The 8,849-nt window shown below is 42.4% G+C and overlaps 1 non-coding gene across 1 annotated transcript; it reads left to right on the plus strand.

The window, feature by feature from the left end:
* The first annotated feature begins 1,749 nt into the window (after positions 1 to 1,749).
* LOC129666698 (U6 spliceosomal RNA) lies at positions 1,750 to 1,856 on the plus strand. The gene has a single exon (XR_008718639.1). It is a non-coding gene; the product is annotated as a U6 spliceosomal RNA (small nuclear RNA).
* Positions 1,857 to 8,849: the final 6,993 nt, after the last annotated feature.

Here is an 8,849-nt window from a genome sequence, read left to right on the forward strand (position 1 = left end):
GGGAAGTATGCACTTAACCTTTGCAGAGGTTACTGCTCAGCCAGCTAGCCCACGCCAAGAGTCAAAAAAATCCAGGGGAACCAGCTATAACAAGTGACAAGAATTTGGAAATAAAAAGCATCCAGATTCCCAATATTACAATTTTTTTCTTTGTTCTCTTAGGATTTAAGAACAAAAAAGAGTGAGAAAGGGGGCTTGGGAATTTGAGTCCATACATTTTTGGCATTAACCAGCTAAACAGAAATGCAAGTACAGGTGCTTGGGGAGGGTTTATGTTGAATGCACGCAATTTATTAAAAGGGACAAATTGACATGAGAGAAAAAACATTTTCACATATTCTGATTCAGTTTCCCTTTGTGGAATAGAAAGAGATACTTTCAACTTTCAATCTTTTTTTTTTCCTGGAAAATGTTGTGTACATTTGTCTTCTAAGAATCTTTTCTGATTGTAGAGTATTAAACACCTATGAAAGAAAATCAGTAAATTCCAGAAGTTTATCACCACTCATGACTGTTACATTTTGTTTATTTTATGGTGTCTTTTTCTGTACGTATGCATTGTTCTAGTTTTATTTCTGTTGCCGAGACAAAGCACATTGACCAAAAGTCACTTAGGGGAGAGAAGGCTTATTTAGTTTGCAGATCAAGTTTTGGTGGATCTCTGAGAGATCTAGTTTTTTCCTGTCTTGCATGGTTCAGGTCCCCTTGCCTAGGAATGGTGCCACCCAGAGTGGACTGGGTCTTCTTACATCAATTGGCAATCATGACAGTACTCCACAGATCTACTCAGAGGCCTACTTAATCTAAACAATTTCTCAATCTAGTCTCTCTTCTCAGATGATTGTAAGTTGTGGCAGGTTGACATGTAAAACCAAACATCATGCATACTCTAATGACTGCATTCGGCTATAGTCTCCTAATTATGTTTGTTACCTTTGTTCATTGATAATTTCTCAATGGAGTATTATTAAATATTATAGTCATCCAGCACATCAGTAGATATTCTCCTACTGCTGAAGATTTTATTCTGATGGTTCAAAACATCACAAATATCATTACAATGAAGACATCCATGCGTCTATCTTTGATTGGGTTTCAGAAACATTCCTTAGGGCAACATGAATGAAAATGAGCAGAAATAACAGAGAAGAGAAACAGACCTGGAGGGTTCCACACAGTGTCACTGTGCCACAAATTTTGTGATAAAAACGTTCAAGGAGATAAACAACAAGGTTGAGAATTTTAACAGAAAATTTGAAGACAAGAAAATGACATAATTATCCATTCTGTCCAGGGAAAGAACCCACCAAAAACTAAGGTGAGGTAAAGACGTTTCCCGACAAACAGAGGCAGGCTAGTCATCGGTGGCCAATCGACACCACAAGAAGTGGTTCAGACAGAAGAAAATGATCGCAGATAAAGTCTAGAGCTGTAGGAAGAAAATGAAGTACACTGAAAAGGGTATATAGGTGGGCGTTGTAAATAACGTTTGACTATTCTAAACAACAAAGATATAATAAGGCAATTAAAACACTCTAGTCTTATGACAACCCTAAGAGATAGCTCAGAACCGCCCATTTATAATTGATTTATTTATGTGTTTGTTATTTTTGTGTGTGAATAAATGAAGTGTTTTACTATGTGTACACATATGGATGTACTTACCCTTGTGTGCTCGTAGGGGGTCAGGGGTTGATGTTGGGTGTCTTCCTCTGTTGCTCTCTACCTTATTTTTTAAAAATTATTTATGTGCTCACTTCAGCAGGACATATACTAAAATTGAAACAATATAGAGAAGATTAGTATGGCCCCTGATCAAGGATGATACCCATATTTGTGAAGCATTTCATATTTTGCCAGGCATGGTGGCATACACTTTTAATCCTACCAGGATAATCATATTAAAATCTGTGCTCCTAAAGAAGCTAGTCAAGAAGACCCTGGGTAAGATGCTCAATCCTTATTCAGAAAGGCAAATGGGATGGACATCAGAAGAGGATGAAAACAAGGAACAAGACGGGAGCCTATCACAGAGGGACTCTGAAAGACTCTATGCAGCAGGGTATCAAAGCAGATGATGAGAATCATAGCCAAACTTTGGGTAGAGTGCAGAGAATCTTATGAAAGAAGGGAGAGATAGAAAGATCTGGAGGAGACAGGAGCTCCACAAGGAGACCAACAGAATCAAAAAATCTTGGCCCAGGAGCCTTTTCTGAGACTGATATTCCAAACAAGTACCATGCATGGAGATAACTTAGAACCCCTGCTCAGACGTAGCCCATGGCAGCTCAGTATTCAAGAGGGTTCCCTAGTAATGGGAACAGGGCCTGTCTCTGACATGAACTCAGTGGCTAGACCTTTGATCACCTCCCCCTGAGGTGGGGAACAGCCTTACCAGCCATAGAGGAAGACAATGCAGCCAGTCCTAATGAGACCTGATAGGCTAGGGTCAAATGGAAGGGGAGGAGGACCTCCTCTATCAGTGGACTAGGGGAGGGACATAGGAGAAGAGGTAGAGAAGGTGGGGTTGGGAGGGGCTGAGGGAGGGAGCTACAGCTGGGATACAAAGTGAATAAACTGTAATTAATAAAAAAAAATAAAAAAAAAATCCTACCACTAGGGAGGCATAAGTAGAGAGATGTTTGTGAGTTCAAGGCCAGCCAGGTCTACAAAGTGAGTCCAGGATAGCCAGGGCTACACAGAGAAATCCTGCCTCAAAAAACAAAGCAAACAAAAAAATTATTTCCTTATTCTTCTCTCGTATATTACACCAACTGCACTTGCCCCCTTTCCTCTCCTCCCAACCTCCTCCCCTTGCAGATCCCTTCTCGGCCAGATTCCCCCCTCCTTCTTTTCCTTTCAGGAAAGGGCAGGCCTCCCAGGGATAGCAACCAAACATGGCCTATCAGTTGCAATAGGCCTGGGCAGGTGTCAAGGCTGGACAAGACAACACAGCAGGAGGAAAAGGAGGGTCCCCATTTGGGGAACCCTCTCCCACTCTTAGGAGTCCCACAAGAGCACCGAGCTACACAGCCATAACATATATGTAGAGGACATAGGTCAGACCCATCCAGGCCCCCTGCTTGTCACTCGGTCAGCCCCTAAGAGCCCGGATAGCTGATTCTGTGGGCCATGTTCTTGTGTCCACCACCTTCACTTTTTGAGTCAGGTCTCTTTACTGAGCCTGGAGCTGTCATTTGGGCTAGACTGGCTATCCAGCCAGTGCCCGGGATCCTTCTGTTTCTGCTTCCACCCAGTGTTGGGGTTACAGACAGGAGACACTGTGCCTGGCCTCTGTGTGGATGCTGAAGGTCTGAATTCAAGCCCTGATGCCTAATCAACTGAGCCATCTCCTCAGCCTTAACCCCCTGATTTAAGTTAATAAGATTAAAAGAAGCTGATTCTGGTGGGGCAGGCCTGCAAATCTTAGGTACTGGGGAGGTTGAGGCAGAAGAATGGTAGGCTCAAGAGCTCCCTGGTAACTTAACACCTTGCTTCAAAATGAAGAAAAGCATAAAAGGGCAGAATATGCAGCACAGGGGTAGAGTACCTGTCTAGCAAGCGTGAGGCCCTCAGTTCAATCCCCAGTACTGAGGGCTGGGGTGCGGGTGGCCAGAGTTCACGTTTCCGGCACTGAGCTGCAGAGACCATCATTCACTGGCAGAACGAACAGCCATGTCTCACATACCCCGGCCCACAGGTCCTAACTACATGTATCATATGCCCCTCACTGTTCTCTTGTTTCCTTCTTGCCGTCTGCTCACCAACACTCTGAACCTCTCCCCTGACTTTAAGTCTATCTTTTAAAAGTTGTCTTGTACGTTTTCTCTTGAAATTCCCCTCAAGTGAGCGATCCAAACATGATTACCCGACGTTCCCTTCGCTTCGCTACTGGGGGTCAGCAGCACGCTGTAAAATGCTGCGGTATAATTTTCTTTATCTTGGTCAGAGTTACTAAATATCATGATTCTGGCGGCTCTCACCTCTTACCAATTTTAGACATTTCTTGTTCTTTTTTTTCATTCATTAATTAATTAATTTACTTTACTCTTCATCCCGACTGGAACTTCACCTTCCTCCTTTCCTCCCAGTCCCTGATCTCCCCTCTCCTCCTCGTATGTCCCTTCCCTTTCTCCTCAGGGAAGGGGAGGCCCCCCATGGATATCAGCCCACTTTGCCATATCAAGTTGCTGTAGGACTGGGCACATCTACTGAGGCTAGACAAGGCAGCCCAGATGGGGAAAAGGGATCCAAAAACAGTCCACAGCGTCTGAGACAGCCCCTGCTCCTGCTGTTAGCAGTCCCACAAGAGGTCCAAGCTGTAGACTTGTTACATATGTTTAAGGGGCCTAGGTCTGTCCCACGCATGCTCTCTGGTTGGTGGTTCAGTCTCTGTGAGCCCCTTTGGGCCCAGGTTAAATATTTTGTGGTGCTTAAGATGGAACCCAGGGTTGTTTCCAGATTCTTCCTATTATAAATAAAGCTGCAACGAACACGGTTGAGCAAATATCTTTGTTGTACACTTGAGCATATTTTGGATATATGCCTAGGATTTTGAGGAAGAGCTATTCCTAATTGTCTAAGAAAGCACCAGATTGATTTCCAAAGTGGTTGTACAAGGTTATAGTCCCACCAGCAATGGAGTAGGGTTTCCCTTTCTCCACATCCTCTTCAGCATATGTTGTCACTTGAGTTTTTGATCTTGTCATTCTGATGAGTATAATTTAGAAATTTATTGTTTTTTCATTAATTAATTGATGAATTAATTTGTATTTCCCTGATTTGATTTGCATTTCCCTGATGACTAAGAATGTTGAGCATTTCTTTAAGTGTTTCTCTGCCATTTGATATTCCTCTAATTGAGAATTCTCTGTTTAGCTCTATCCCATTTTAAAGTTAGATTACTTGATTTGTTGCTTTTTAACTTCTGAGTTCTTTATATATTCTGGATATTAGCCTTCTGTCAGATACAGGGTTGGTGAAGATCCTTTCCCAATCTGTAGGTAGTCGTATTGTTCTGATGACAGTGTCCTTTGCTTTATTTGCTTTTCAGTTTCACGAGGTCCCATTTATTGATTGTTGCTCTTAGAGCCTGAGCTATTGGTGTTGTATTCAGAAAGTTGTCTCTTATGCCAATGAGTTCAAGGCTCTTCTCCACTTTTTCTTCTAACAGATTTAGTGTTTCTGGTTTTATGTTGAGGTCTTTGATCTACTTGAACTTTAGTTTGTGCAGGGTGATAAATATAGATCTATTTGCATTTTCTATATGTAGATACCCAGTTAGACCAGCACCATTTGTTGAAGATGCTATCTTTTTTTCTTTGTATGGTTTTGACTTCTTTGTCAAAAATCAAGTATCCATAGATGTGTGGGTTTATTTTTGGGTCTTCTATTCGATTCCATTGATACACCCTTCTATTTTTATGTCAGTACCATGCAACTTTTTGTTTGTTTGTTTTGTTTTACTATTGATCTGTATTCCAGCTTGAGATCAGGGATGGAGATACCTCCAGACAATCTGTTGTTGTACAGGATTTTTTTTTTTAGCAATTCTGATTTTTTTTATTAAATTTTTATTCTTTATATTAATTACAGTTTATTCACATTATATCCTAACTGTAGCTCCTTGCCTCATTCCTTCCCAATCCCATCCTCCCTCCCTCATCTCCTCCCATGCCACTCTCCAAGTCCACTGATAGGGAAGATCCTCCTCTTCTTCCATCTGACCCTAGCTTATCAGGTCTCATCAGGACTGGCTGGATTGTCCTCCTCTGTGGCCTGGCAAGGCTGCTCCCCCCCTCAGGGAGAGGTGATCAAAGAACCAGCCACTGAGTTCATGTCAGAGACAGTCCCTGTTCCCCTTACTAGGTACCCACTTGGATACTGAGCTGCTGTGGGCTACATCTGAGCAGGGGTTCTAGGTTATCTCCATGCATGGTCCTTGGTTGGAGTATCAGTCTCAGAAAAGACCACTGGGCCCAGACTTTTTGGTTCTGTTGTTCTCCTTGTGAAACTCTTGTCTTCTCCAGGTTTTACTATATCCCCCTTCTTTCAAAAGATTCCCTGTACTCTGCCCAAAGTTTGTTTGAGTCTCCGCATCTGCTTTGATACACTGCTGGGTAGAGTCTTTCAGAGGTCCTCCGTGGTAGGCTCCTGTCCTGTTTCCTGTTTTCTCCTTTTTCCAATGTTCATCCCATTTGTCTTTCTGAGTGAGGATTGAGCATCTTACCCATGATCCTCTTTCTTCCTTAGCTTCTTTAAGTGTACAGATTTTAGTATGTTTATCCTGTATTATATGTCTAATATCCACTTATAAGTGAGTATATACCATGTATGTCTTTCTGCTTTGTGCTCAGAACTGGGTCTTGGTGTGTCCTGTGCTGACTTTGGTCCTTTCATTCTTTTTTTAAAAATATTTTTTATTTATATTAATTACACTTTATTCACGTTGTATCCCCCCCTATAGCTCTCTCCCTCCTTCCCTCCCAATCCCACTCTCCCTTCCCCTTCTCCACCCATGTCTCTTCCCAAGTCCACTGATGAGGGAGGTCCTCATCTCCTTCCTTCTGATCCTAGTCTATCAGGTCTCATCAGGAGTGGCTGCATTGTCTTCCCCTGTGGCCTGGTAAGGCTGCTCCCCCCTCAGGGGGAGGTGATCAAAGAGCAGACCAATCAATTCATGTCAGAGACAGTCCCTGTTCCCATTACTATGGAACCCACTTGGACACTGAACTGTCATGGGCTACATCTGTGTAGGGGTTCTAGGTTATCTCTGAGAATGTTCCTTGGTTGGAGAATCAGTCTGAGAAAATACTCCTGTGCTCAGATTTTTTGGTTCTGTTGCTCTCCTTGTGGAGCTCCTGTCCTCTCCAGGTCTTACTATCTCCCCCTTCCTTCATAAGATTCCCTGCACTCCACCCAAAGTTTGGCTATAAGTCTCAGCATCTGCTTTCATACCCTGCAAGGTAGAGCCTTTCAGAGGCCCTCTGTGATAGGCTTCTGTCCTGTTCCATTTTCTCCCTCTCCCAGTGTCCATCCTCTTTATCTTTCTGAATGGGGATTGAGCATCTTAGCCAGAGTCCTCCTTCTTGATTAGTTTCTTTAGATGTACAGATTTTAGTAGGTTTATCCTATATTACATATCTAATATCCACTTATGAGTGATTATATACCTTGTGTGTCTTTCTGCTTCTGCGATACCTCACTCAGGATGATCTTTTCCAGTTCCCACCATTTGCCTGCAAAATTTCATGCTTTCCTTGTTTTTTATTGCTTAGTAATATTCCATTGTGCAGCTGCAACACAATTTCTGTATCCATTCCTCAACTGAGGAGCATCTGGGCTGTTTCCAGCTTCTGGCTATTACAAATAAAACTGCTACAAACATGGTTGAGCAAATGTCTTTATTGTGTACTTGAGCATCTTTTGGATATATGCCTAGGAGTGGTATGGCTGGATCTTGAGGAAGCGCTATTCCTAATTGTCGGAGAAAGCGCCAGATTGATTTCCAAAGTGGTTGTACAAGTTGGTCCTTTAATTCTTAACCACTGAACTCTCTCTAGCTAAAGGCTAAGAACTTGTGTACTTTGTTTGAATTTTTCGTTTTTGTTGTTGTTTTCTCTTTTGAGAGAGAGAGAAGGTTGCCTTACTACCTAGCCTTGGCTGTTGTGGGACTCTCTTTGTAGACCAGGCTGGTCTGAAAACTCAGAGAAATCTACCTACCTTTGCTTACTGAGAGCTGGGGTTAACGGTGTATACCACTGTATGAATGCTCTGTGTGAAATACTATTTTTGATCATAGTGTGTGTTGTGTGTGTGTTTGGAGGTTAGAATTCAATATTGGGGATTTTCCTCAACTGCTCTCTACTTTGAAAGAAAAGATTTATTATGTTTAGTTTGTGTGTGTTGGAAAGGGGTATATCACAGCCATCATGCAGAGCCAGCTCTGTCCTTCTACTACGGGGGTTCTGGGGATTGAACTCAGGTCTTCAGGCTTGGAGACAAGTGCTGGCCTTCTACCTTACTATTTACTATTATTAATTGTTACTATATCTAATTAATAAGTCAATTAATTAATTATTTTGAGACAGAGTCTTTCTATATAGCCCTGGTCCTGGAACTCACTCTGTCGACTAGACTGGCCTCAAACTCACAAGATCCCCCTGTCTCTGCCCCTCGAGTGATGAAATTAAAGGTGTGAACTTTAATGCCAGGCATTTTCTATCTTATTTTTTGAGATGTGATCTCCTTTTAATGTGAATTTGGATAGGTAGGCTGGCAAGGTTAGGCCAGTTAACCTCAGGGAGCCTCCTATTTCCTCCCTCTTAGAGCTGGGATTACGGATGTATGCTGCAAGGTTTGGTGTGTGATGTGGCTGCTGGAAATGAAACTCAGGTTCCCCTGTTCTGTGATGGGCACTTTACTGGAAGAGCCATCTCCCTAACCTTTTGATGGTAGTTTCTTGATGCAGACATCTTTGTCAGCTCTAGTCTAAATAGCAGGGAAGTTTCTAGTAGGGTTAGACTCTTTCTAGCCTGGTTTCTATTAGGAATAAATAAGGTATAATAGTCCAAGATAATAACACAAAGTTCAAAGCTAATACCACAGGCCAGGAAATCACAGTTTGATACTTCCATTGACACATTGCCGTGTTTTCTCCCCATGCCCACAGCCATGTCTGACCTTCAGATGGAATGGAAAGAGGCAGTTCTCAGAAAGGGCTGATATGAGCTCCAAGACTGGTTTTTTTTTTTTTTTTCTTTTCTCCCTGGGGACAGCACAGGACATTTCCCAGAAAACCATACTGGTGATTTTTCAGCCACAGTTTCACGAATGTCACAAATGGTAGG

Source organism: Psammomys obesus, unplaced genomic scaffold (assembly GCF_907164565.1).
Source record: "Psammomys obesus unplaced genomic scaffold, mPsaObe1.curated_primary_1811, whole genome shotgun sequence".
NCBI classification, from domain to species: domain Eukaryota; kingdom Metazoa; phylum Chordata; class Mammalia; order Rodentia; family Muridae; genus Psammomys; species Psammomys obesus.